The sequence below is a fragment of the Rhinolophus sinicus genome, linkage group LG15 (assembly GCF_036562045.2).
Source record: "Rhinolophus sinicus isolate RSC01 linkage group LG15, ASM3656204v1, whole genome shotgun sequence".
NCBI lineage: Eukaryota > Metazoa > Chordata > Mammalia > Chiroptera > Rhinolophidae > Rhinolophus > Rhinolophus sinicus.
In genome coordinates, this window is record NC_133764.1 from 44141746 (window position 1) to 44168671 (window position 26926).

General features: G+C 36.7%; 1 protein-coding gene across 2 annotated transcripts in view; it reads left to right on the forward strand.

Annotated features, from left to right (window-relative positions):
- Positions 1-26926, forward strand: part of SPOP (speckle type BTB/POZ protein) — a 62814-nt gene that overhangs the window by 8951 nt on the left and 26937 nt on the right. The window contains exon 2 of one of the 2 annotated variants that reach the window (XM_019740625.2): positions 23899-23949. The exons of the other annotated variant lie outside the window; for it this stretch is intronic. The gene's annotated coding sequence lies outside the window, so the exon portion shown is untranslated. The remainder of the gene's footprint in view (positions 1-23898; positions 23950-26926) is intronic. 2 annotated transcript variants of the gene reach the window in all.

Below are 26926 nucleotides of genomic sequence, written 5' to 3' on the forward strand. Positions count from 1 at the left end.
TTTTAAGTATTAAAAAAAAATCTATCATGTTAACACAAATAATATATTTTTATGAAAAAGAACTTCTAAAAACAGTGAAAAGAGTGGCTTTTTTTTAAGTAGGTTTTTTTTAGAAGATTTTTCTTATGACTTTGATTTTTTTTTTTTTTAATTCTATTGGGGAATATTGGGGAATGGTGTGTTTCTCCAGGGCCCATCAGCTCCAAGTCTTTGTCCTGCAATCTAGTTGTGGAGGGCGCAGCTCAGCTCCAAGTCCAGTCGCCGTTTTCAATCTTTATTTGCAAGGGGTGCTGCTCACTGGCCATGTGGGAATTGAACCGGCAACCCTGTTGTTCAGAGCTCGCGCTCTAACCAACTGAGTCATCCGGCCGCCCCCAAGAGTGGCATTTTTTTAAAGTTTTGCAAATATCTTAAATACTTGGCTTAATAGAAGACAGCTAGATTCTCATATCTGCTTCTATATTCAATCTGATATGATAGATTGTTTTAATGGAAGTATATGAAGAAAATACGGCCTCAAAAGATATGTAGTTGGAAAAGGGAGGAGTATTTTCAGACAATTGTGTACAGTCTTTTTGGTACTATACCCAAACTTGATAATTGGTAGTTTCTTATAAGTTAAGTTGTAGTGTGGAATCTGAAATCATGTTGATGTAACTGTTAAATTAATCCATTGGTCTGTCTGGCGCTTTGAATGGGTCTTTTACCCATACATGATTTTACAATATCGTGCATGGGTCGTTTGGGAAATACTGCTTCATTGAGTTAAGCAGATCTTCCAAATGACACATTTCATAATGCAATATCAAGAAAACACGTTGGTTAATATCACCACTCGTCTCATGAGAAAAGTCTGTAAGTAGTGGGAATCTGTCAAGCAGTCATAAGATTTCTAAAATTCTAATTTTTGATTAAAAGCTCGGATTTTATCACTGGCAACAAATACTGCCAGTTGTTTTCCTTGAAGTGACAGACTCACTTCATTTTCAAGAAAATGTCAGCTAAATATTCATGTATGAAGAACCGCATTTTGTTCTTTGTTCCAAGTAAAAGTAGTGTTCTGTGAAAAAAGCGGTTCAACTCACAACTCAGATAGTCATAAGTGCTTTTCCTGGAGACAACCTTTGTACTTGAGTGAAGCCTACAGAAGTGCTTTTTGCATACTTCCCATTTCATCACACAGAATATTTAAAAGACCCATCCATACTCAAGGGTTTAGATTTATAAAATCAATAATTTTTATTGCTTCATCAAGAACATTCTTAAGTGAAATTGACTTTTTAAAATCACCAGTACATGGTGGTGAAAGACATATGACTCTAGTACAGTTTGATGCCATTACCTGGATTTATGCTAAGGCATCAGCACTTTTACCCATTATTGATTTTGTACCATCAGTGCAAATGTTAACACAGTGAAAAAGGCAAACAATTTCTTAGTATTATAGAAATAGTTTCGACTTCGTGGACTCCTTGAAAGGGACCTCCAGGAATCCATGAACTACGTGGGAACCACAACCTTATGAGAGGGAGTGGGTAAGGAAACAGAGGTCTGTTACGTGAGGTACAACAAGTGTTTCATGGTAGAATTTTACTGGGTTGCTAGGCTGTTATGTAACGTCACTTACCATGATGTAGAAATGAATGGGATATTTCAGAAGATCATAAAAGTTTCCGATTTCTTGTTGAACAGATATGTTTTTCGCGTAATCATTTTCAGACAGCAGAGTTTAAGGTATTCAGATTTTCAGCCAGATAATCTTTCAAGTATGTGATAATCTTGGGGTAACCCATTTTAGTGAGCTTATAGAATTTATGTCATCATAGTAGCACATTGCAGCTTAACATTATTTTTCAAGCAGTTGAACACATTTAAGAATCAGAGCTCCAAAAATTGCGTTTGGGAAGATCTTGCCTTTTCATAAAAGGCATAGAAGGGAAGGCCATTCCAGCTTTTTTATCTTTTAGTCGTTAAAGCGTCTTTCTAAAGAGAACCCCCCTCCCAACTTAAATGTTTTATGACAAAGAAAGGAGTAATGGAGTTAACTGACTTCATTTCAACCAATATCTATTGAGTGAATATAAACAAAAGGTTTTGTAAAAGTTGGGGGAGGGCTATGTTCTAAAATGAGTGGGGAATTAAACCAGTATTGCATATTTTGGTATTTAAAAGAGGAAGAGATCATTCAGTTGGGGAAGTTGGGGTGGGAGTCAGAACTGTCTTTGTGAAGGTTACTTTTGAGCTGGGTTTTGAAGGGTAGGTATTTTGAAGGCTGGGACTTTGATTGGCAGAGATGGGAAGGGAATTCATGCAGAAGGAATGTCATGAGCAAAAATGTGGAGGTGGGGAAATGCAGTGTTTGTTAGTATTGGGTGTGGACCAGAAATAATGAACAGTGTAGTGTCTCTGAAGCAAAAGATACATGGGACAATGGGAGATGAGACAGGAAAGTAAATTGGTCCAGAACATGGACGATTTTCTACCAAGGGCAGGTCGTTAGGGTTTAATATGGTAAGTGATGGAGAGACTTTGAAAGTTTCTAACTGAAAAAATAACATGATCACAGTGTGCTTTCAGAAAATGTATTTGGTCTCATTCATTTATTAATTCATTCACTGACTGTTTTTTAAATAGTTATTCTGTGCCACTTCAGCCTGAGGAATGGTGTATATAGTGGTGAACCAAGTAGAATATCCCTATTCTCATAGAATTTACAGTCTAGGAAAGGAGCTTCAACAAATAAACACAAATGTAATTATGAATTGCTGTAAATGTTACGAAGGAAAGGAATAAATTACTATTAGGGGAATAATAGAGAAATTAAATTTAGTAGGGGGAATCTGGGAAGGCCTGGCTTGCTGTGGAGTTAAATATTAATTTTCTACCTTATGTTAGTTGCTGTTCTAGGTGCTAGGGATGTAGTTAGGGACCAAAACAAACAAAAATCCCTGCTCTCGTGAAGTGTATAAACAAGACAAATATTGTATGTTAAAAGGTGTTAAGTCCCCAGGAGAAAAATAAAGCTGGAGAAAGAGGTAGGGAGTATTGGGGTGGGTGTGGATGTTGAAATTTTGAGTAGAATGACCAGGGAACATCTCACTAAATATTACAAAGGTAATATTTGAGTAAATCTCTGTAGAAGGTGAAGGAGTGAACCAGAACTCCAGACAGAGGGCATAGCAAGGGCAAAAGTGATGAGGAATGGACGTGCCTGGCAAGTTCAAGGAAGCAGCAAGGAGGCCAGCATAGCTGGAGTTAAGTGAGCAAGGGAGAAAGTCGTATTAATGGAAATGAGGTCGGAGAGGTTAATGGGAGTCCAGTACCTGTAGAGCAATGCTTCTCACCCTTAGCTGCATGTTACAATCACCTGGGAGCTTTTAAAAATCCCGATGCCTGGGCTGCACCTCATACCACTCAAATAAGAATCTTTGCAGGTGGAACTCGGTGGCAGAGGCAATGGAGAGAAGTAGATGGATTTGAGAAGTATGTTAAAGAATCCATTTAATTATAGATTGAATGTGGGAGTTAAGAGAAAGTGTCAAGGATGACTCCAAGGTTTTTGGCTCAAGCAATTGGATGGGTAGAGGTGCCATTTACTAACATGGGAGATAGAGAGAGGAATGGCAGGAGTAGGTGTGGGATTTGGAGGGAAGATCAGAAATCAGGCATTCAGTTTTAGACATGTTAAATTTGAGATGTGAATGAAGCTAAGTATAAATATGTTAAGAAGGCAGATATGAGTGGAGCTTGAAGTCAGAACTTGAGGTAATAAATTTGTGTATTATCTGTGTGTATTGGTGGTCTTAGAAGTATCTAATGACATCACATAGGGTAAATTTGATGGGGAAAGAACTGGTTAGCCTATTTCACTAATCAAGAATTGGTGCTAGTGTGAAGCAGGATAGTGGCAATGGGACTAGAAAAGAAAGAGTGGGTTTGAGATTTGAGAACCTGTGAAGCCTGTATTGGCAGTGGACAGTAGGCAAGGAATGAAAGATAGCTTTGAGACACCAAGCCTGGATGAATGATCTTCTCTTAGCAGGTATAAAATAGGAGGAACTGGTTTGGGGAAAAAGATAGTGTTTGGCTTTGCATGTATTGACATTTAGGAGAGGCTGCGTAGCAGGCAGGCAGTTGCATCTACTATTTCACTGGGTTTTTGAAGAGGAGATGAGGTTTGAAACATAGATCTAGGTTTCATTTATATAACATTGATTCACCATAGGAGTGACAAAATTTATGAAAATAACAACATCCAAAGTCTTTCCATGACCTGGTAGGCCCTCTGAGATACATATGGTCTCTACTTGTTTCTTGTACAGTGTTTTCCATTGTTCACCATGTTCAAGCTGTACCAGCTTTCCTTCTCTTCCAGTATACCCAGCCAGGTCCTCCTTCAGGGCTTTTGCACTTTGTTTTCTCATCTTGACTCTTCCCTTCCTCTTGGAAGACGGGATAGGAATTCAGAGAGAAAAGTTCAGAAGTTGGTATTTGGAAAGTAGAGAAAATTCCAAGAGATCCTTGCTAAGGCATGAGAGTGTGGAAGAGCATCTGAAGTGGAATGGCTGTGGGAGCCATTGAAATTGAAATCCTGTCAACACAAAGACATGGAGTCCCATGGTGGTCTTAGTATACACCCCAGTACTCAAATCTGTTGACCAGAGATGCTAAATCGACTAGTGGTGTTAGGTTGGTGCAAAAGAAATTGCAGTTTAAAAGGTTAAAAATAATTGCAGAAATGCACACTTTTGCACCAACTTAATAGTTCGTCCATTTGGTAGTCCGGTGGTCTGATGATGGGATGGTACTGATGGTGATGGTCGATCTTTGGAATATAACTTGTCTTGATGATGATTTGACTCATTGCCACCTTGCCACCACTTTGGAAACCTACTCTGCATAGGTGAGAAACTTACTTCAGCGAAAGTTATCAGTCAGTTGTTTCAGAAACTTCTTACTTGAGGAAACAACATGAATACAGGGAAGTTAATTGCATATGGACTTTGACACATTCTGTTTCCCCGAAAGTAAGACCTAGCCGTACCATCAGCTCTAATGCGTCTTTTGGAGCAAAAATATAAGACCCAGCCTTATATTGTATTGTATTGTATTATATTACATTACATTATATTATAAAGACCAGGTCTTATAGCAAAATAAGACCGGGTCTTATATTAATTTTTGCTCCAAAAGACACATTAGAGCTGATGGTCCGGCTAGGTCTTACTTTCAGGGAAACACAGTTGTTAGGGACTGCCTCTCTTCATGAGCTAGTGTGTTACTCCTTAAGTGGTGGTGATGGTAGTGAATGAGTAATGCACTATACACACAAATCCTTAAAAACAGTTGTGTGTGATTTCAAAATCTACACTGTATTTTTTTCAGTCAAAAGATTTGATTTTTCTGTAATAAAAAAATGGAAAAATAGAAAAAAAAAGAAAAAGTTAAAATTTCATGTTACTTAAAAATAATCTTTTAAAGTAACTACATAGAATTCTATGGTATAGGTGCATCATATTTTATTTGACCAATTCCCTATTAATGAACTTCCTTTTTCTCCAGTTTTTGCTTATAAATTATGCTGTGATGAACATCCTCGTACATAAATTTTTATGTACTTATCACACTGATTCCATAGGATGGATTCCTGAAGTGGAATTGTTGTAAAGGATATGCAGTGTTCTAAATTTTTCCTAATTACTCCTTAAATATTTTTATAGTTGAAAAGAAATGTAAGCAGCATTAAAGGACATTTTAATAAATGGGAGAAAATAAATTTTATTCTCCTACCAGCTGTTTTGTTTTTTAAGTACCTAGTTCTAGGTGTCACTAGACCTACCAAGAGAATTTTGGGGTAGGGAAAGACATATACACAGAACAGTTACAATTCTGGGCATCCTGTGGTAATTATCAGGTAATGGATTCCAAGTAACATTTGTTAACTATCAAGAGAGTGACAATACCGGGCTTGCCAAAAAGATGTATACACATTTTTAAGCGATGTTATCTATGTATTACTTTTTGAAGTTGAATTGAATTATGGTAGCAATGTGTAATTGCAGAAGTCATGCGTGACTTGTAGCCATCTTTTATTATCAGTATATATGGAGTATTACAATTTTAATACAGTTTTTTTCCTTTCTTAAAATGTGTATACGTTTTTTTGGCACCCTCTGTATGATAGGAATGCAGAGTGAACTGGGTGGTTAGGAAAAACTTTGGGGCAAGGTGGAATTTGACCTGGATCCAGAGGGTAATATTCAGATAAGAAGTAGGAGAACATTCCTGGCTTTCTGAACAAATTTGGGGAAGGCACATGGTTGTATGTATAAGCTGACAAATAGTAGAGTCCAGCTGCTAGACTAATGGGAGAGAAACATTCATGTTGTGGCATAGTGGAGAGGTTTGCAGGGGAGTAAAGTTATAGCCCAGGACTGATTTTATTTTTAGTACACTTGAAGTTGTACAGTATGGATGGATCATGGATCTACGTATAAGATAAAGCAGATACCTAGATATGGCCTAATTTAAGCAAACTAAAAATATTAAAGTTTCTTTTTATAAGAAATGTAGGAGGTTATTTATATAAGTGAATTATTTAAATGATGAACTTCCTGTGGTTCTTACAAGTTCTCTTCACAAGAAAAGTATTTTTTTGTAACTGTGGTGATGGGTGTTAACTAAAGTTATTGTGGTAATCATTTTGCAATATATACGTACATTAAATCGTTATGTTGTACACCTAAAACTAATAGTGTTATATGTCAAATATATCTCAAAATTTTAATAAACTTCCAAATACTGAAATGTTTTTTCTATTATGTAGTTTGACAGACATTTTGCAACTTTTGTGGATATCAGTTTCTTCTATAAAATCAAAGGGGTTAGACAAGATAGTCACTGAAGTGTACTTTCTGGCACTGAGATTGTTACGTAACGTTTCAAGGATACCTTGATTGTTTGAAATAAATTGGCCTACAGTTAGGCTGATACCCACTTCTAGCTCTCCAGGCACAGTAATGCGCCTCCCGATCTGTGGAGTGAAAATCCTCAATTGGATGGTTCTCTCATGGCTTCCGAAGTCTAAATTGATTCACCATTAGAAACTCAGTTGTTCTCATCTTTTATTTTTAAGTGACATTTGGAGATTTTCTTTTGAAAGAATTTTATGGCTAAGATTGAGCCTCAAGAGGATACTGTGATGTTGAGAGGAATTATTATATAATAATAGTCAGTTTTAAATTATCCTTATGTAAATTATCTGTATGAATTCATCTCATGCTGGCTTCCTTTTATTTTTAATTCACTCCCGTGATGTCTTTAATGTATGGCCAGGCTGTGTAAATACATTTATTATTAGTTTAGCCCAGATACAATTTTGGATATAAATCTGTAGGGGAAATTACATAATACGTTACTAAGTAAAATGTTAAGGATTTCTTTTTTACTATCTGTTTTGAATTATTTATACCACTTTTCACCTCCTTTAGTGTGGATAATTGAGAGCTGACTAGTACTTTATGTTAAACTCAGACTTTCCCTTTGAAGTACACAGTCATATTCAAAGTTAGTTAGTGGCGTACTTTAAGTATCTCCCTCCTAGCATCACATTCCTCTCACTATACTATCTTTGACCAAAATGTTGCTTTGTAGAGAGACTGTAAGTTATCATAAGGTGACCAACTAGCTCTACTTACACGCCCTCTCAGGATGCTGCTAACTTGATGGGATCTTCAAGATTCAGGATACATTCCTCAGTTTTGCAAGTAAACTCCGTCTCTTCATTGTCATCAGGGTTGATTGGTCTCATGGAAAAGTGGCTAACCAAGCAACAAGGCGCCGGCAGAGAAAGCAGAATGCCACTTCATTACTGTACAGTGAGGGGTAGTCTGTTTCATGACCTAGAAAACATGTGCCTGCTCTTCCGAACATCAGGGTATTATTAAAAAACTAATAACAGTAGCTAACGTTTACTGAACACTTACTGTGTGTCAGGTACTGCTCTAAGCATTACATGTATTTAATTTAATCTTCACAATAACCTTATGAAGGAGGTATTCTTATCTGTGTTTTACAGGTGAGGAATCTGAGGCACAGAGAAGCTTTTTGATAACTTGTCCTGAAATCATACAACTAGTAACTACTGTGTTGGATGGACTAAGCAGGATATCACTTGGTTAACATGGAATCTTAGCAAAGGGAAGTAAAAATCCTTGAGGTCCTTTAATCTGGATCATGATATATTCACTCATTAGGTTTTCAAACATTTGTTAAGCACTTACTATTTGCTGGGCACTGCCTAGACACCCAGCTTACCAAGGTGAATATAACACAGCTAAGTGAGAGTCTCTCCTGAGACTCTCAGTCCAGTTGGAAAGACATAATTACAACAGCAACAGGTGTACGCACTAAGAGTGAGGAGGAGGAAGCGTTTAATTCTACTTGGAGAGATTGGAGTAGATGTTTTACAAAGATGCAGGAAAGGCATTCTGGGTAGAGGAAACGTTATATGCAAAGATGCCGTGGCACAAGAACAGCGTATTCTGCAGGAATGAATTAAGAAAGTAGTACATTAATTAAGGTGATATTGCACTTTACTAATGTCCTGAACTAATTAAGCTGATGGTTGGTTGTGGGGATCAAGATAAATAGATGGTTTGGGGATGTATTTCTGCAGTAAAATTGACATGACATAGTGATTGATTAAACTGGTGGTGAGATAGTGAGGGAGGGTGGGGAGTTAAGGCTAACACCTGGGTTTCTAGTTTGAGCACTTGGATGAATGGTAGGGTCACTGGAAAAGAGTTTTTTGGGGAAAGATGAGCTTCCATTTTGGACTTGCTGAGTTTGAGATGCCTATGAAATAGCCACGAGATGTCTCATAGCAGGAAGTTGGTTTCTCATAGCAGGAAGTTGGTTTTTGGCATAAAAGAGATAACGCTTGAACATGGTAACTGATGCCATGGGAATTAAAGAAATGTGAGCGATTGTAGTTTGGATTGGTTAGAAGGCAGGAGTAAAAGTAGAGAGGAGCCAGTATTCCTCTATTTTCATTAAATCCTTATTTAAATTTTTATGTCCCGTTTTATCTGTTTTCACTTGGTAGAAATCTTTTGAAATAAGTGCTTTAGATAACTTATTTATGGTGGTTGTCCTAAAATTTATACATAAACTATTTTGTATTTCGAATGTGGTGATGATTATATGTGAATTTTGTCAAAATTCACGGACTGTATAACTTTATGCAAAAGGTAAATTTTACTGTACATAAAAATTGTTGAAAGAGGGCCGGCCCAGTGGCTCAGGCGGTTGAAGCTCCATGCTCCTAACTCCAAAGGCTGCCGGTTCGATTCCCACATGGGCCAGTGGGCTCAACCACAAGGTTGCCAGTTCAATTCCTCGAGTCCCGCAAGGGATGGTGGGCTCCGCCCCCTGCAACTAGAAATGGCAACTGGACCTGGAGCTGAGCTGCGCCCTCCACAACTAAGACTGAAAGGACAACAACTTGACTTGGAAAAAAGTCCTGGAAGTACACACTGTTCCCCAATAAAGTCCTGTTCCCCTTCCCCAATTAAAAAAAAAATTGTTAAATGAAAAAGAAATGTATTTAGAATTTATCCCAGAGTTCTGTGGGTGCTCTTCTCTTGTACTCTTTTAATAGGATCTGGTTAGAACTTTTTATAATGTCAAAACCTCCTTTTAACAAATTTCTCTTAACTTTCTCACCAATTCCTTGACCAAACTCACAAACGAGAAAATTGGTGGATTTAAATTTATATTCTCCTCCTACTCGGTTATCACTATTTGAAGACAGTCAACAAAGGATCTGAAGAGTCTACAAACTGGATAGTGAGCGCTGTACTGACTCCGGTTGTTTTTTTTTCACCAGTAAATTGTGATTGATTTCACTACAGATTATCTGCAGTATTTTTTAAAAATTTTTAAAATTTCTTTTTAAATAAGTTTTCATTTCCTTCAATTATGGTAGGAATTAAAATAAAATTCATAATTTCTTTCTGGAATAGTGAGGACTATAATGTAAAGATATTTTGAATTAGCTCAATTAACATCAGTTGTGAAAGTCAAAGTTTCTAGACATGTGACATTAATAGGGGTGATTGGGCTAATTATAAATAATGTGTCAGCCTCAAGGACATTGGACATCAGTTTTTGGTAATCTTTATGCAGCAGTAGAAAACTAAGACACCTTCATTCTACTGGACTGTGCCTTGACTACTATGCTTTGTGTAGAGTACATACTCATGAAAGACTCATTCAATGAACAAAAACTACTTACTTTTGGAAGTTATTTGCATTACATGATTTTATTGGATTAACTTTGTGGCAAGTATGGGCAGGAACCAATCAGTACGCACTTTGGTTACCAGACTTAACGGCCAATCATGAACCATTATTTTCTTCTATGTCATAGTAGCTGGCCATTTAACACAGCAACCCAACCAAATATTGGTTTAGTTTGTTCTTGATAGTATCTGCAAGCTCAGTGTTAAATGTCTTTAGATTTGATTTTTGGATTAGTTTCAAGTAATCATATTTTCTCTCCTTGATCCATTCCCACTTAATACCAAGTCCAAGAAACAGACTCTTGTGTGTCTTGGAAACAGTGGATTGTATTGAAGGATGTAATTATTTCATCTCAGTGTGAGGCCTGCTTCTTTAATTATGACTGGAATATTTGTTTTTCTTTGATTTATAATTTTTTATTTGAAAATTATAAATAATCTAAAATTTTTGTCTACAAATGTGTGGAATTCAGTCTGGTAGATGGGACATTGAACTTCACTCGGTAGAATTTGCCAGCAACTAGAAGACTTTAATTTTTCTTCAGCTGCAGTCAATCTTAAAGGGCCTATCCAAATCATATGCCTACAGGTAAGGGTTTCTTTATTAGTGTTACAATTTGGGGACATCCCACATGATATTTTGGTAATATCATGGACAGGACCCTTGCCAAGTAACCCATTTATTTGACTTTGTGTCCCATTGGTTCAACTTCCCCGTCCCTTTCCTAGTTGATGCCTTGTTGGATACCTGGAACTGCGTCCTCTGTGTCCAGTGGCTGGTGTTGAGCACCGCTGATCACTTGTGGTGTAGTCAGAACAAGGGCGGAGAAGACCGCCCTCATTTTGAAAGAGATGCTTCTGGCCATCAGCAAAGGACTTGCTGTGTTTGGTTAGTTTCATTGTAGGTGTTTATAAGGTTGGCCTTGATTCTGAGTGCTTCCAACTGATGTTTAAAATTGTGAGGGATTTTGTTTTCTGTTTGTTTGTTTTGTGTGTGATCCCCTGGTAATAGAAGAAACTCGGGACAGTATTGTTAAGGGATTTAGTGTTACGTGTGGTTGGTTTACTTGGGTGAGGAGAGGACAGAATATGTTGGAAATAATCTCATAGTGGGTGTTCCTAAGTTGTATTTTCCTGCTTTTTTAAATAAAATCAGAGGGAGTTTCTGCTGAAAACAAATATACTGCATTAGATATACTGCATTTCCCTGAATCTAAATGAAAAAAATTTTAAAATCATTTTTTAGTGTAAGACCAAAGTATAGTTTTTCCTTTCCCCCCTAAAATATGATAGCGTACTGCCACTGAAGACATAGTAATAAATACTTAAACAGCTGACCTTCAACAACACAGGAGTTGGGGACACTGACCTTGCAGTTGAAAATCCACATGTACTTAACTGCAGTCATCCCTTAGTACCTGCGGAAGATTGGTTCCAGAAACCCATGGGCACATACCAAAATACGCTAATGCTCAAGTTGTTTATATAAAACGGTGTGGAACAATGCACACATTTGGCTCTCTGCGTCCACGGAGCCTGTGGATGTGAAACCTGGGGATACAGAGGGCTGACTGTATATTTATTGAAAAAAATCTGCTTATAAGTGGACCCATGCAGTTCAAAACCATGCTGTTCAAGGGCCAGCTGTAATAGCAAATTATAGGACAGTAAAATGAGAACTTTTATCTATATGTTGTTTTTAGAAACTTATATGCGCACCCCCACACACACACACACACACACCTCAAAGTGGATTGTATGTATAAACTTAATTAAGGTACTTACTGAGTATCTGTTAGGTGCAAAAAGTAATTGTGGTTTTTGCAATTTTTTAACCTTTTAAACCGCAATTACTTTTGCACCCCCTAATACTACATGGTAGGCATTAGCCCAATTATTTAATAAAAACACTTTTAAAATACAGTAAGAGTTACTTCCTGTGTGCTTTATTAACACTTTTATGACCTCTGGAATCATGCATTATCCCAATTAATTTTGGGGTAAAAAACTGAATTAATAGGGACCCCTTGCCAGTGATAAAGATAAGGAACTTAATTGACTTTTTACTATGCTGATAAGCGTCTCTGAGTAAAATTGGCCAGATTATATGTGGAAGAATTGAGCCATACACATTACTAAATCCACATCCTGATCTAAGACAGAATTGGGTCTCCTTGGGATTATAGAATCCGTAATATTAATACAAGTTGTTCACCTACTCTCTTTGTGCTTCCCCTCCAAACCCCCCAAATTTATTTTCTGTCGGTATCTTCATTTACAAACATCTGAAGGAAACAGCAACACTTAAATCTTATAAACAAACAAGTACCACATACCATTTTTTGGCTGGAGTTTGTCCACTTAATTCATAAAAGACATTTCTGGCCTTTTTTTTTTTTTGGTCTAAGTCTCACTGGCAGTTCTGCTTAAAGGTTTGTTTATGTCTCTGTCTTTGGCCATCATGGATGAATAGTATATCGAGAGGGTAGAGATATTCAAAGGTGCGGGGAACCAGGGAATCATGCAAGGAATAAATATTATATATCGTTGGTACAACACTTTGTAGGACAGTTTGGCAATATCTGTCAAAATAAACAATGCACAAGGCTCTTGGGCTTGTTTTCACCTATGTTCAAATATACCTATTTGCTCGTTTGCAGTAGCAAAATACACATCAGGGTACAATAGAATTCTTTGCAACCTTTAGAAAGAATGATGTATATGTGTGCCTCCAGGGAATATGAGAGAGAGAGAGAGAGAGAGAGAGAGAATATGAATGAATTTATTTGCTGGTATATGCCCCATTTTTTTTGTTTCTGAGGCTACAAAAGAAAACGGTTGTCTTTAGAAGAGGGATTTGGGTATCTGGAAGGAAACTTTCAGTTTTCAATTATAGCTTCTATAACTTTTGGATTATTTATTCTGTAGGTGTATTGCTTTTAGTTTTTAAAAAGAGAAGCAGGTATAATTTTAACAATATTTCCAAAGGGGCATAGAACTGTAGCTCTAGACAGGACCTTAGAGATTCTTGGACAGTTGCCCCCATTTTAAAGATGAGAAAACTCAGATTTAGAAAAATATCTGCAAAGCCTGAACTAGAATTCAGGGCCCAAGGACAGCAAAAGCTTATGAATATATTGACTTGTTCTATTCTTATTCTAACAGTTTATTTAACTGATACCCTTTTCTCGTTGTGAAGAATTGATTTTGGAACACCCAATAAAATGACCTTCAAGACAGTTCTTAAAGTCACTACCTCTGGCAGTAAAGACAAGGTGGTTGTACTAACTCTTACCCACATTTTGTAACTTTGGAGACTCAATCCCCTAGAAATGAATTTATTTGTGAGTTCTATAAGTATTTAATATTTGAAGTGAGTTTGTATCTAGAGTCCAAAGCTTCCCTTTTTTATTTGAATACCTGACTATTCCAGATTTTTTACATTGATTTTACTGAGTTTTTGTCCATCTAATATCCAGGGGTGAAGAGATGGAGAAATAATTTTTGTGACTTCTAAGTGGCTTGCTATTTAAAGGCAAACATGGTAGAAAAATTGTTTAAAGGAAGAAAATTTCTATATTGAGGAGACCCTCTCAGTTCTTGATAATATAAACAGTCCTTTTTTTAAACTGTAAGTTGAATCTTTTCCTGGATCTTCAAGGCCGGCAACATTTTCTCTTTTTTCAAACTAAGCAGTGAAATTGGTAGTGGTGAGGCTGGTAGTTAACATGGGACTGGACGTCTGAATTGCATTCAGTGAATATTTTTTATGGTTGATTGACTTTAGGGCTCAAGCAATAGAAACACATTTATTAACGTTAAGATTAGTTGTTGGGCTTAGGATAAAAATCTATCTTTGCTTGTGATTCTACTACTTGTATAGGTGGGGAATACTAGTCTTCCAAAATTTAAATAATCCATAGACCTTTCTCAAAACGGGCACTTACTTGATAATAATTTGATAAGGCTGATAAGATGAATCTTTGCTTTTTGAAGGAAAGGGTTTTCAGGAAATAAAAGAGCCTTTTCACATCTTGAGGATCAGAGGTAAGTCATGTCTGTGAAGTTTTAATCAATAAAAATATGGTTGAATTGAACGGGAGAAAAGGTTATAGAGGTCCAAGAACAAATAGAGTTGCAAATTTATCTTTGTAACCCCACATCCTTAGGGAGGAATCCAGTTTGTATAGCCACTTGAATTCTATTGTGAATGTAGGCTGAGCAATGGAATTGGGTAGTCTGAAAGTTGACTTCATTTGAAGTTACGTAAGGTAAGACCAGAAAGCTAGGTTGGAGGACGTCAGTGTTTTCTTACTTGTTTCCAGTATCCTTTCTGATAACGGAGAGAAGAATTTGGTTGGTCCATTTGGACACTACGTAATGGGTAACCACAGTGCCTCCTCGAGGTCCTTTTCTGCATTCCAAATCATTATTGAATGCAATTCCCTTAATTACAGTTTGATTGTTTTTCACCAGTGCATTATCTTTCATTTACGCATATTAAAATTCTTGAGCCCCGTATCTGCTTTTTCCAACGTAAATATAGGGAGATAGTAGAATAACTTGCGTTCTGGTCTTAGCTCTGCTCCTGGCCTCCTGTGTACTGTATCACGTTGCACAAACCACTGTGCTGCTCTAGGGTTCAATTTTCTGGTCTATAAAACACAGTCATTTGACTGTGTGTTCATTAAGACCTTTTACATCTCTAGAATTATTTTGCTAATTTCTGTATTCTCCAGATGTCTATGAAGCCACCCCTGTGTGCCAGACAAAATACGGGAGGCTCCGGCCAAGCCCCTTGCCCTCAGAGTAGTCGCCTGGTAGCAAAGAACTCCCTTTATTCAGATCACTGAAGTCTTTTACTCCCGAAGAATTAAGTAGTATTAGCAAGTTTGCTTGATTTTTATCACCCTATAAAACATTTGTTAAAATTGTTGATATTATTATTATTTCCATCTCCAAAATGCTCTTATCTCTACCTTTTATTTTTCTGTTTGTAAGCCAACATCCCATCTCAGAAAACAGAGCCCAGAGCCCCAGTCCCATGATGATCAATTGTTTAATTGCTAGAAAGTAAACTGTACTGTAGAGCAAGGCTTTAGTGGTCAGAAAAAGGAGTGATTTCTTTAAGGCAAATAAAAAGTAATAACAGAGTCTAGAAACTTGATATTATAATTTGTAAAAAGAAGCCTACGTGGATATAATAAGAATTTTCAAAGATTAATGATGGCTTTGTGTAAAAATTTTATACTCAAAAGAAAAAAGAAAATTTAAGAGAGTTTCTGTTAGATGCTAAAAAGAAAAAGACTGGGGGCTGCTTCTGACCTTGAACTGGGCATCATGGATCAGCAGAGTCCCCCAGCGATGAGGTGCTGGTTTTCAGCTTTGCAGGACCAGCATGTCTGTATTATAAGTGCACTCAGAAGATGGTCAGGCCACAGACTATAGACAGGGCAGGATTAATTCACATAAAACAAATACATAGACGGTGGGGTGGGACTACTACTTTTGACTGTGGTCAGAGAAGGCATTATTTGAAAAAGAGGTGACTTTTGAGCTAAGACTTAAGTAACAAGAAGCAAGCAATGTAAATATCTAGCAGGATCTTTCAGGCTAAGGGGCGACAGTCAAAGGCCCTGAGATGAAAGCAGGCGTGGCTTATTTATATAATAGAAAGAACACCAGTGTGTTTGGAGTGAAGTTGGTGATGCGGAATAGAGGTAGGTGATGAATTTGGTATAATGGGCCAGCCTATAAGGTCAGGTAAAGACACTGAATTTTATCCTGAGTGTGGTTAAGTGGAAGAGTGACACAATCTGATTTACTTTTTAAAAGTTCCTTGTGGCTACTATGTGGAGAATAGATTGTGCTATAGAGGAAGCTGAGAGATCAATTAGAAGCCAGTTAACACTGGTTTGGGTGAGAAAACTGCACAGAAAGGATAAAATTAGACAGAAATGGGTAAATGTGGACTATATTAAGAAGCAGGACAGCTGACCGGGCTTGCTGATAGATGGGCTATGAAGATAGGTTTCAGGGTTGAACAACTGGGTAGAAGATGGTGCCATTTAGTATTCTAGTCATGTTAGACATTTCAAATGAATATAATTAAGAAATGATAGAAATTGTGCTTTTTAATTCTGTAATCTTGTGGCTAATGGGGGAGAGAGATCTGTAGAGGAAAAGACACTGGTTTCTCAGAAACTCAGACTGAAAAATTACTCTGGCATGTTAGAACAGTAGACATTTTATTTAAAAAAATTAATGATGATTAGGTACTAAAGCATGGAAAGTCATTCTAAAAGTATTAGGACATATGATTTGTTCCCATGGTCCAGTCTTAAAAGTAGACATAAGCCTATCAACGATTCGCCCAGGTCTGCATTAATAATGGCGCTTAGAATTTGTTAGAATGAAAGAGCGTACTTTTCAACAGTTGCCACTTGAAAATGAAATCGGAACTGAAAGCTAAGGACATGAATGTGTCTTTTATCAAATATTTTCCCAATTTTTACATGTTCAATAAAAGACCATACCTGGTCTAGAATCACCTAGTCACAAGAATTATAAAGTAGTGGATTAGGAGTTGGAAGACTTGAGTTCGGAATTCAAACCCCTTAATAGCCTGTGACCATGACAGATCGCAACCTCTGTTCCCTTATTTGTAAAATATTTGCCCTGCATGTGTCACATGAGGAGCTGTTAAAAATCCTCAATAAGATGGTGAATGTCGAAGTACTTTGAAGACTGAAGCACTTGATACTGCTACTGTGAGAGAATGCTTCTGTAACATAAAGCACTTAACACAAAGGACTTGGAAATTTTTTTAAAGAAGACCAAGAGGATGGGAGTGAGGGTGCATGGGTTGTACCTCTACTGTGAATCTTGAGGTTATGGTTCTAGTAGGTTGTAGTTCTCAAATGTACAGACCTATTCTAAGTGGCCTGATTATTCTTAACCCAAGTGCCTTGTGACAAGACTCCAGATACATTTAAATGCTATAAAGAGGATAAAATGTACAAGCAAGTTTGGTTTTGCTCTCTCATTTGGTAGTTAGAACTTTATCCCTAGCCATACTGCCAAAATGAAAGGCAACAAAATATGGTTAGTATTTTTTACTTTATTTTTTTCCCCTTATTTGACCTTTGCTCTGTGGGATTTTGTTTGGTTTACTTGGAAATATCTTTTCCTTAAGCAATGAAAAGTATAAACATGCCAGAGGCTTGCTAGCAGTTGAAAAGCAACTGTTGGGTTACCAAGAGAATGGAAGGAAAAAACCGGGATGGAATAAGTAAAGGAAGAGGGAGGGAAAAACGTATTTGAAAGAGAAAAAGCTTATTAAATCATTTCAAAAAGCCTCAAGTTTTTCTTTCTAAAAAAAAGTACTAAATTTTGAGGTACTAAAATTTCAGGTGATTAAAGAAGGAGGGATTGGTCTGAGAGGGGAATGAGTAAGATTAGGGAAAGATGGAGGATGAGTCTTCAAGTTAGAAGGTAGAACAGAACAGAGGTTCTATAGAGGTTAGGTTAGAAAGGATGGAGAAGGTGCTCTGTGGAAACATGGTTCCTTATGAATATTTACAGTTCTTTTTGAAGATCTGCTGGATTACTATGACTATTATTTTTATTTAAAATAATACTTTCTTACTGAAGTATATGAAATCAGTCTATTTACTCCCTCCCTTTTCGAGTAACCCCAGTGCTCTGTAACTCCCATCAACTGGGAAAAATATTTTACCAAAAAATGCTAGATATTCCATTATTGAGAAGATCGGGACTGAATTCATTGGCTGCGGTGGGGGCCGGGGGAACGGTTGACTCAGATTACATTATTGTCTATTTACAAAATTGCTCTGATGCCGCTTTTTTAAAAAGCTTTTCTAATTTAATTTTCCCTCTCAATTCACTGTTTTTGAAAAGTTAAAAAAAAAAAGCCAAACAGAAATTAGAGATTGTCCTCTTTATTGACTTTTTCAGTTCTTTCTTTCTCCCTCACGCCCCAGAGACAACCTGTTACCATGAATTTAGTGTGCATTCTTTCAGTGCAGCGTGTGTGAAATGTACAAATGTGTGTGTATAAATACATACATAAATTCTGTGGGAGTCACTTTTTTCATTTATTCCTATTTTTCAACATCTGTTCATCTGGATACACATAGATCTAGGTCCCTCGTTTTAGCTGTTTTATTTTTATTTCACTGTTTTACAGTTTTGCCAAACCCCTTTGATGGATATGTAAACTGTTTTCATTTTTTTGCCATTACAGAGAAAACTCTAGTGAACAGAAACCTCATACATATACCTCCCTGTGTTTTTCTCCTCCTCCTCCTCCTTTTTCTTGCTTTGGAGGTTTGATTTTGTTCTAAATACCTTACTTGAATTCTCCCACTTGGTCCACCACTTTGGTATTCACAGTTACCATTTGAGGGAGGGGAAGGGATGAGGAAAATCTTCCACAACTTGGAATGCCAGCCTTTTGCTAGAGCCAGAATCTCTGAAAATTTCTTTTCCTATGGATTATCTTTGGAATCTGATAAATTTGGCAGCCTTTGCATTTTAATATTTTGTGTTTTTGTTGTCTCATATCCAATAGCTGTTTTTCATAAATGTCAGTATCTACTCACCTTTTCCCCTTCTCTCTTCTAAGTTCTCTTTTACTACTTTTAAACTCCTAGAATACTCCCTGCCCGCTAAATGAAGGCCTATTTAGTGCTCTCCAGTTCCTGCAATTCTTGTGTTACCTTGTAAGTTCAGCATAATTCAAACATAGCTGATATTTATGAAAGAGTTTCTTGGCGCGTTTTTAGCCAAATTAAGCATTTCAAAAATATAAGCCTTCAATTCACTTTAGAATAAAATTATTACAAATAAATTTTGTTCGGGGACCATATGTTTTAATGATCAGTGGTTTTCATTTATAATTTTTTTCTAGAGTCCTTAATCCACTATACTTTTAGTCATTATCATGAATCTGAGTATATTTAAAATTTTCATATTCCATGTTTTTTTCCTCTGTAAACATGGGTCCTATTCAGAGCTTTTAGCACTTGGAATGCTGAAGTGTTAAAAGTGAAAACTGTTACTCTTCTCTAATAATACACTCTGCCTGCTGCAAGTATTTAAGTAGGAATTCCTTAACTAGTTTGGGCAGCTACCTCATATATGAATATATATTCATGATATATTCACCTCATGAATATATCAACTATCTTAAAAATTTGAGAAGAATTTATGTGTTACGTATTTTAAAAAACAATTGATAAGACCTTAAAATGGAAATCTTAGTAATGAATATAACTGTAGAAAATCAGATGGCTGTGTATATTCTTTCAGATTTATTATATCTTAGGATATAGTTCAGGTTATAAGTGTTGTGGTGGGAAAGTCAGCTTTGGATCTAGGCTTACTCTGACATTAGCTTGGGTAAAGTAATCTGTCAAAAGTATGTTCTGGCTCTGTGCTCAGAAGTCTCTCATGTCACCCGGTAGCTTTGGTTAGTGAACTGTCTTCCTTCTGCTGTTGTAATCACTAAGTTTGAATAGGGTTCATTGCCAGCACTTTATTACATCAGTCCCATATTTTATGCTGTGGAGAAATATTCCTATTTTAAATCTTTTTTTGGAATACAATTGTTTTTTATGTGGAACATTAACACAATGGGGTTTTGTTTTCCCTTGAACTCTGGAAACTGCTATACAAATTTTTAGTTCCCAAGTCAAAAATTATTTTTTTCTAACTCTAGTTACCTTCTTGGGCTATTTTATCTGGATACATAACAGAAGCCTTAATTGTTTCTGTGGGAACAATACAATGTAAAGAAGTTTCTTCTTGAAATTATATTTTGTTTGCATAATTCTTTCTTTAAAACACCTGTTTTTTCTGACTATAAAAATAAAACATGTTCATTTTTTAAAAACTTAAAAATCACGAAAAGTATAGCTAAAGGAAGCAATCGCTCAGTCTTCCTGCTCCGTCTTGTCAAGTAGTTCCCAGAGTGGTCCCGCCAGTGTGCGCTCGAGCAGCAGGACAGGAGACTGCGCTGCCAGCGTTGGTATTAAGACAGGCACTGCACTTTCTGTCAGGGAAAAGAGAATATAGTTTGTATCAACTTTAATTCCTACCTGTGACTCATTAATGTTAATAAGAACATAAACCTGAAATTGTTAGTAAAACAAACTTTGGTAATAAATTGGACATATATACAGAAGGGAAATACTGTTTTTTGAATGTATGGAGTTACTGTCTAATCTTTCAAGGATGGAAGGCCAAAAGAAACAGATTGATTTAATCATTTCTGGCCTTCCATGTGGCAGACACTGGGTACAGCAGCAGAACAGACAGAGTCTGCCTTCTTACATCCAGATACGCACGGTATGGTAGGTGACTTTATGTGCTATAGAAAAAAATAGTGGAGAAGGAGAATAACTGGGGCTGTAGAGGGAGGGAGGGAGAGGACATTTTGAAGGGTGTCAGGGAAGACCTCACAGAGATAGTGACTATTGCAGAAAGACCAAACAATAGTGAGGGAGTGTGCCCAAGAGAATATCTCAGGGAAGAGTTGTCCAGGTAGAGAAAAGGGCAAGTACAGAGCCCTGAGGCAGGAACAAGTCTATTCTGTCTGAGGAACAACAGCAAAGAAGGGCAGTGTGGCTGGAACATAGTGAGCTCAGGAGGATGTAATTGGAGATGAGGCGGGAGAGGTAATGAGGTCCAGCTTGTGCAGGGCCTGTTCAGCCACTGTAAGGACTTCGGTTTCTATACAGAGTTGAGATGGGAAGTCCTCAGAGGCCTCAAAACTAAAATGATAATACCAAAAAGTACTTGTATCCTGGCTTTGCCTTTTCAGAAACTTCTGTTTATTTCTTGTAATAATTCAGGTACTATTAGCTAATGGATCCTGGTGAATATTCATACATAGACTTAAACGTTTGTGTCAGTAGAAAATTTTCATGAGATACAGATTTTAGGTATTGCATATAAATTCAAAAGGAAATATAGTAGGAGAGATTGTCTATAGGTATTCATTCCTGAGTGGCCCTGATCTATTAACCAAGTTTTCATCCTGAATTCTCTTGGGGAAAAAAAATAATCGAGGGCGTATTCTGTGCAAGACATTGTATTTATCCTTAGACATTGGAGGAAATAAATATGTATTATTTATAATAAGTATTCAATAAGTTTTATACATTCATTGTGTATACAATTTATACATACACACACAATTGACTCTTGAACAACACGAGGTTTAGGGGCACTGACCCCCTATGCAATTGAAAATATGCCTATAACTTTTGACTCCCCCAACACTTAATAGCCTACTGTTGACCAGAAGCCTTACCGAGAACATGAACAGTTGATTAACATATTTTACATGTTATATGTATTGCATACTGTATTTTTACAATAAATTGTAAAATTATATAGCTAGAGATAAGAAAATGTTATTAAGAAAATCATAAAATGCATTTACAGTATTTATTGAAAAAAATCCACGTATAAGTGGACCCATGCAGTTCAAACCTGTGTTGTTCTAAGGTCAACACTCTATTTGGTGATTTTAACGTATGTTTGAATATTTTCACTATGAAATTAACAGAAAGACACAAAACATAACTGTATAAAGACTAATTATAAAAAACAAGTACCTATATAACCTCCAATAAGACCTAGAAATATATCATTTCTAACACCCAGAAGAAGCTGTCTAGTTTGACATTTGTGACAGTCATTACCTTAGCTTTCTTTGTGATTTTGCCACCTAGGATTCATTGCAAACCATTATAGTTTAATTTTGTCTGTTTTTGAACTTTATATAAGTGGAATAATACTGTATGTATTCTTTTGTGTCTTCTTTCAGAACCTAACAGTATGTTTGTAATTTTCATCCATGACCTTATGTAGAACTTGTTTAATTTCATGGCCGTAGAGCATCCCATTCATTATATGAATATCCCGCAATGTATGTAGCCATTCTGCTATTGATGATGTTGTTGGCTGTGGATGAACAATGCTGCTATGAACATTTTTATGTGTGCGGATGGAAATGTGCAGGAGGAGTTTCTCTGAGCCACATTGGGGAGTGGATCTTTAGTTTTATGAGATAATAAACTGTTTTTCCAAAGTGGTTGTACTCATTTGTCCTCCTACCAACAGCATGAGAATATCCCTGTTCCTCCCAGTCCTTCCCAGTATTGTCAGACTCTTCAAATTTTCCTAATCCTTTGGCCCTAAAAATGTTCATTCTAGCAAATTAACTGAGAAACCAAAATCTTAAATTTGAAAAACAATATTAGAGAGTAAAGGACTATAGGTATTGGTTTCTGCTTTAAGAATTACAGTTTTCAGAGCATTTTCATTTGTTAGAGTTCTTTGATATCTTCTGCCACAGGAGTGGTTACTTATGAAGCCTTAAAGGCATTTATCTGTCTCTACCCTTAGAGGGTCCAGGAACCCTGTCTGGTGTTTTTTGTTTGTTTGTTGTTGTTGTTTTTTTTAACTATGTCTCAAAGAATGCGTTGCACAGTTGGTGTTCAGTAAATGTTTGTTAAACGAATTCAACCTGACTTAAATCTGATGAAAACTGTCCTGTTTTAATGTCAGTAGTTTAGGACAGTTTTTGGTGAGGGCTCATCCCATTGCTGATACCGTGTTTCCCCGAAAATAAGACCTAGCCAGACAGTCAGCTCTAATGCATCTTTTGGAGCAAAAATTAATATAAGACCTGGTATTATATTATATTATATTATATTATATTATAACCCGGTCTTATATTAATTTTTGCTCCAAAAGACGCATTAGAGCTGATTGTCCAGCTAGGTCTTATTTTCGGGGAAACATGGTAGTAACCACACTTCATTTACCAAACTAAGAGGAGCATATTTGTACTAGTGTACCCGTTAAAAATAGTGTTTACATTTTCAGGAAAAGATTCTATTTTTTAAACAATTACCCAGGATGTATCCAGTACTTCATTTTCCCACAAATGGACAGATAACACCAGAATTTTCGCCTGCGTTAGACTCTTAGCAGCCTTGCACCCACTCTTATCCCTGTTTCTGGTTTGAGTCACTTTGTAGGATCTGGTAGTAGATTAATAGGATGGTGGTGGTGGTGGTGTTTAGCCAAGATATCTCACCAGGCTTCAACAGGAACCTCAGTGTGGCAGCTGTCAAAACCATAGGAAACGTGGCTTTGTTTGAATGCATTGCTTTGGTGTAGCTGACCCACAGAGCACTTTTTGAAAAGGGTATTTTTGCATAAAAACTTCATAGTAATTCTTTCAAGATTTTGGGAGGTAACTGGCAAAAGTGATCATTCCCCTCTTGTTGACATGGGGTAAGCCACTTATTTCATTTTTGCTGCACTCATAGGCGAATTAGTTTGGATTTTGCTGATTTTAATTACTAAATATTATCTTTTTGAGGATGACTGAAAAATAAAGCATTCAAGACCTGCAGTATAAGAACGGTAATTTTGACTTGTAAATCCTAGCAAATGTATCACCTGCTTTTGTAAGATTTCACCTTTTCAGAATAGCCAATGTATGAGATTCAGAATCTAGTTAAGTCTGATTCTTCATCTCTATTTCCAACAGAGATTTCCTGTTAGACAAGACAAATTAGAGCCTTCCTACTGACTTGACTTGGTGAGTTTTTACATAGTTTTATTTTAAACATAGTTTAAGATAATGAGGGAAAAGGCAGAATGAAATGCATAGAACTATTTACCATGACTTTAAAAATGCGCATCTTGAGTGCAATCTACTGTTTCATTTCAGTGCAAATGGTATGTAAAGTTGAAAGTCATGTAAGGTAAGCATGTAAAGTGGTTTTTTTATTTTAAATAATGAGCATTACAAACTGTGAAAGAAACACTTTTCGTAAATTCCTTCAAAAGTTTTATTCTCAGTATTCTTCCCTGGAGTAAACCAGAGTTACTTATTCCGATCTTCTCTGGTGACTACTGTGTGTAGGATTAGGCTTTATACTGACGATGGAGGGGAGAAAAGATGTTCAGATTTAAATTTTTAATCAACAGTTGATAATATATGATTTTGAGACCTTCGAGTAAGGTTATTTTTCTCTCTAGAAAAGAACTTCAGGGAAATTCAAATAGCAGTTTATACAAGAAGACACGTTAAAGCAAGTCATGGGCTTCATTTTACTCTATAAAAGGAGTTTGATTTTGAACAGATTGCCTTTGTGTATGTAGCTTAGAGCCCATCTTGCTAGGGGTAACTTAAAAAAAATCTTTCTACCATTCTGGCTAGCATCTTAAAACTTTTACTTTGTGGTATGAGGTTCTTGCCTCAAATGCGTGTGTGTGTTTTTACAGTATTTTATTGGGTAAAATAGGTGTTACTGCATTTTAATCTTATAAATTCTGACAAATCATTGGGAGCCAGGAAATTCTGTTAAGACATTCTGTCTAAATTTCCCCTGTTTTGTCTGCCTGTGTGGTTTTACTTTTTCCTTGCATCATGAATTTTGGAATGAACATTTAAACAGAACTTCCTGCCCATCCTTTGTTCCATTTAGTTTAGTTAGAACCTTAACATTAACATATTATAAAAATTGGCTTATTTTTAATAACTTTAGAAGAAAATTTATTTTCTGCAAATATTTGCTGGGCAAGGAGCATGGGTCCATGTAAACAGTCATCAGATTTCTTCAGTTAAGACTATAAAGGAGAAGATTAAACTAACGTATACTTCGATCTCTCATAGTTAGAGAGAGGTCTAGGTGTCTCTTAAAGAAAAGTGTCTCCTGAAAATACTGAATTCTATATTTTAAAAACGTTTTTTTTTAAGCTAGACGGTATTACAGTAGTTAATGCTGCAGAGAATTGGTTGCCTATGTAGAATACCAAGTCCTCTGGAGCAGGTGGTCCTTTTCAGCTTCTAAAAGTTAATGAACTTATTCCAAATTGTATACCTTAAGACCAATTTAGACTTTCTTCTTTGACATGTATTCCTTGGGCCCTTTTTGTAGCCAAATTGTGTTAGCAAGAAATATTTTTAAATGCCTTGACTAAAGTATAGCTGACCAAAGAGAACTGCATGTTGATTTTGGCTTCTGTTCAGGCCAGAGGACCCTGTGGGGTTATGCAACCTCTCCCTATTTGTTTCATAAAATGACTGTTCTGTTTTTCAATTCCTTGCAGATTGGACACGCTTAAATTGTATTACGGCCAAGCCTTTCATCTGTTTACTATTCAGATTTTATAAGGTTCTTCATAGTTCTAGTGGAAGGGAGAGGGTGAAAAACTATAACCTCTCAAACAGCTTTGGGAACATAATTATATATAAATAGAATCTTCTTAGCCATAAGTCAGTTTTTCCCTCTTCTCACTCCTTTTCTCTCCCTCCTTTCTTCCTCCCCCTCTTTTCCTCCTCCTTTTTCTTTTTTAAAATTCTGTTCCAGCTCTTGTTTTACAATAAAATTTTTTAACCTAAGAGAAATCTTTGATAACACGTGGGATGTGTTAAAATCTTCATCTTTTTTAAGTTTGCTCTTTGTGGCCTTAGAGATTTTTCGCTATGCCTTTCAGTGGAATCAATACATTATTATAATTTGTGAAGAGAGAAGTTGCTGATTATTTGGTTCTGCCTATCTAAGTTCATCTCTGAAGGTGTTTTTCCTTTGGAACTGAGATCCACTTTGAAGTGAAATAGCCCCTTTGTAATCAGGTTTGTTTGCTTGTTTGGATCCATGTGGCTCCATTTCAGACATCTCCCAAATGATGGATTTTGAAAGTGATGTGTGGAGAAGCTTAATCTGATGAACCCTGTCTGCCTTTTCTTTTCATTTTTTTTTAAAGCAGTTGGAGGAGTTTCTCTTTTCCCCAGCAGGTGTTCTATAATTAACAAGAGCAGCACGTCCCTTGATGGTGTTGACCCGGGCCTTGTGCAACCTGTGCTTTTTGCAACCGTGGTTTATTCTGCTGTAGCCTCCATACAAGTGGAGATGGACTTTTTCCTCCGATGTTGTTTTGTACATGTGTTTAGTTCAGTAGTCATTTGTGCCTAAATTAAAATGCAAAACCAAAACTCAAAGTTTTTTTAAGGTCTAAGGAGGTGTAATCCTACAAGGCCGTTGAGTGGCATCTGCCCCTTTCCAGGATAGGCCTCTGCATTCGGGGCAGAGCATCCATTACATTCTCCCTGGACATATTTTTTGGGTAGGGAATTACGCTAATAGGTCTATGTCAACAACTCTTACATAATGGATAATTTTCAATGGAAGGGAATGATTGCCCAGCCCTTAACTTAAATTGGCAATAAATTTTTCTGCTCTTTGATGTCTTCTACCTGGAAAAGTTGTACATCCAAAGGGAGAATTATTCTATATTTTTGAGCCGGCTGCTAAGGTCTCCTTGGGGACAAGGACACTTTGTAGTTATTTATAACCCGTAGAAAAGGGCAGTAAGGCGGTAAACAGCCAGCAAACAGTCAGGTTTGGGAGTCAGGAGCAGTTTGTTGGTTATCCCACTGCTTTCTGTGACTTGAGATTCTTTCATGCACCTTCTTGTTCATCTTCATCTTGGCTTTGTCTGGCTGAGCCTTACTAGCCAAGCTAGTCTATAAACCTATCTTATAACACTTTGAGGAGAAGGAAAAATAG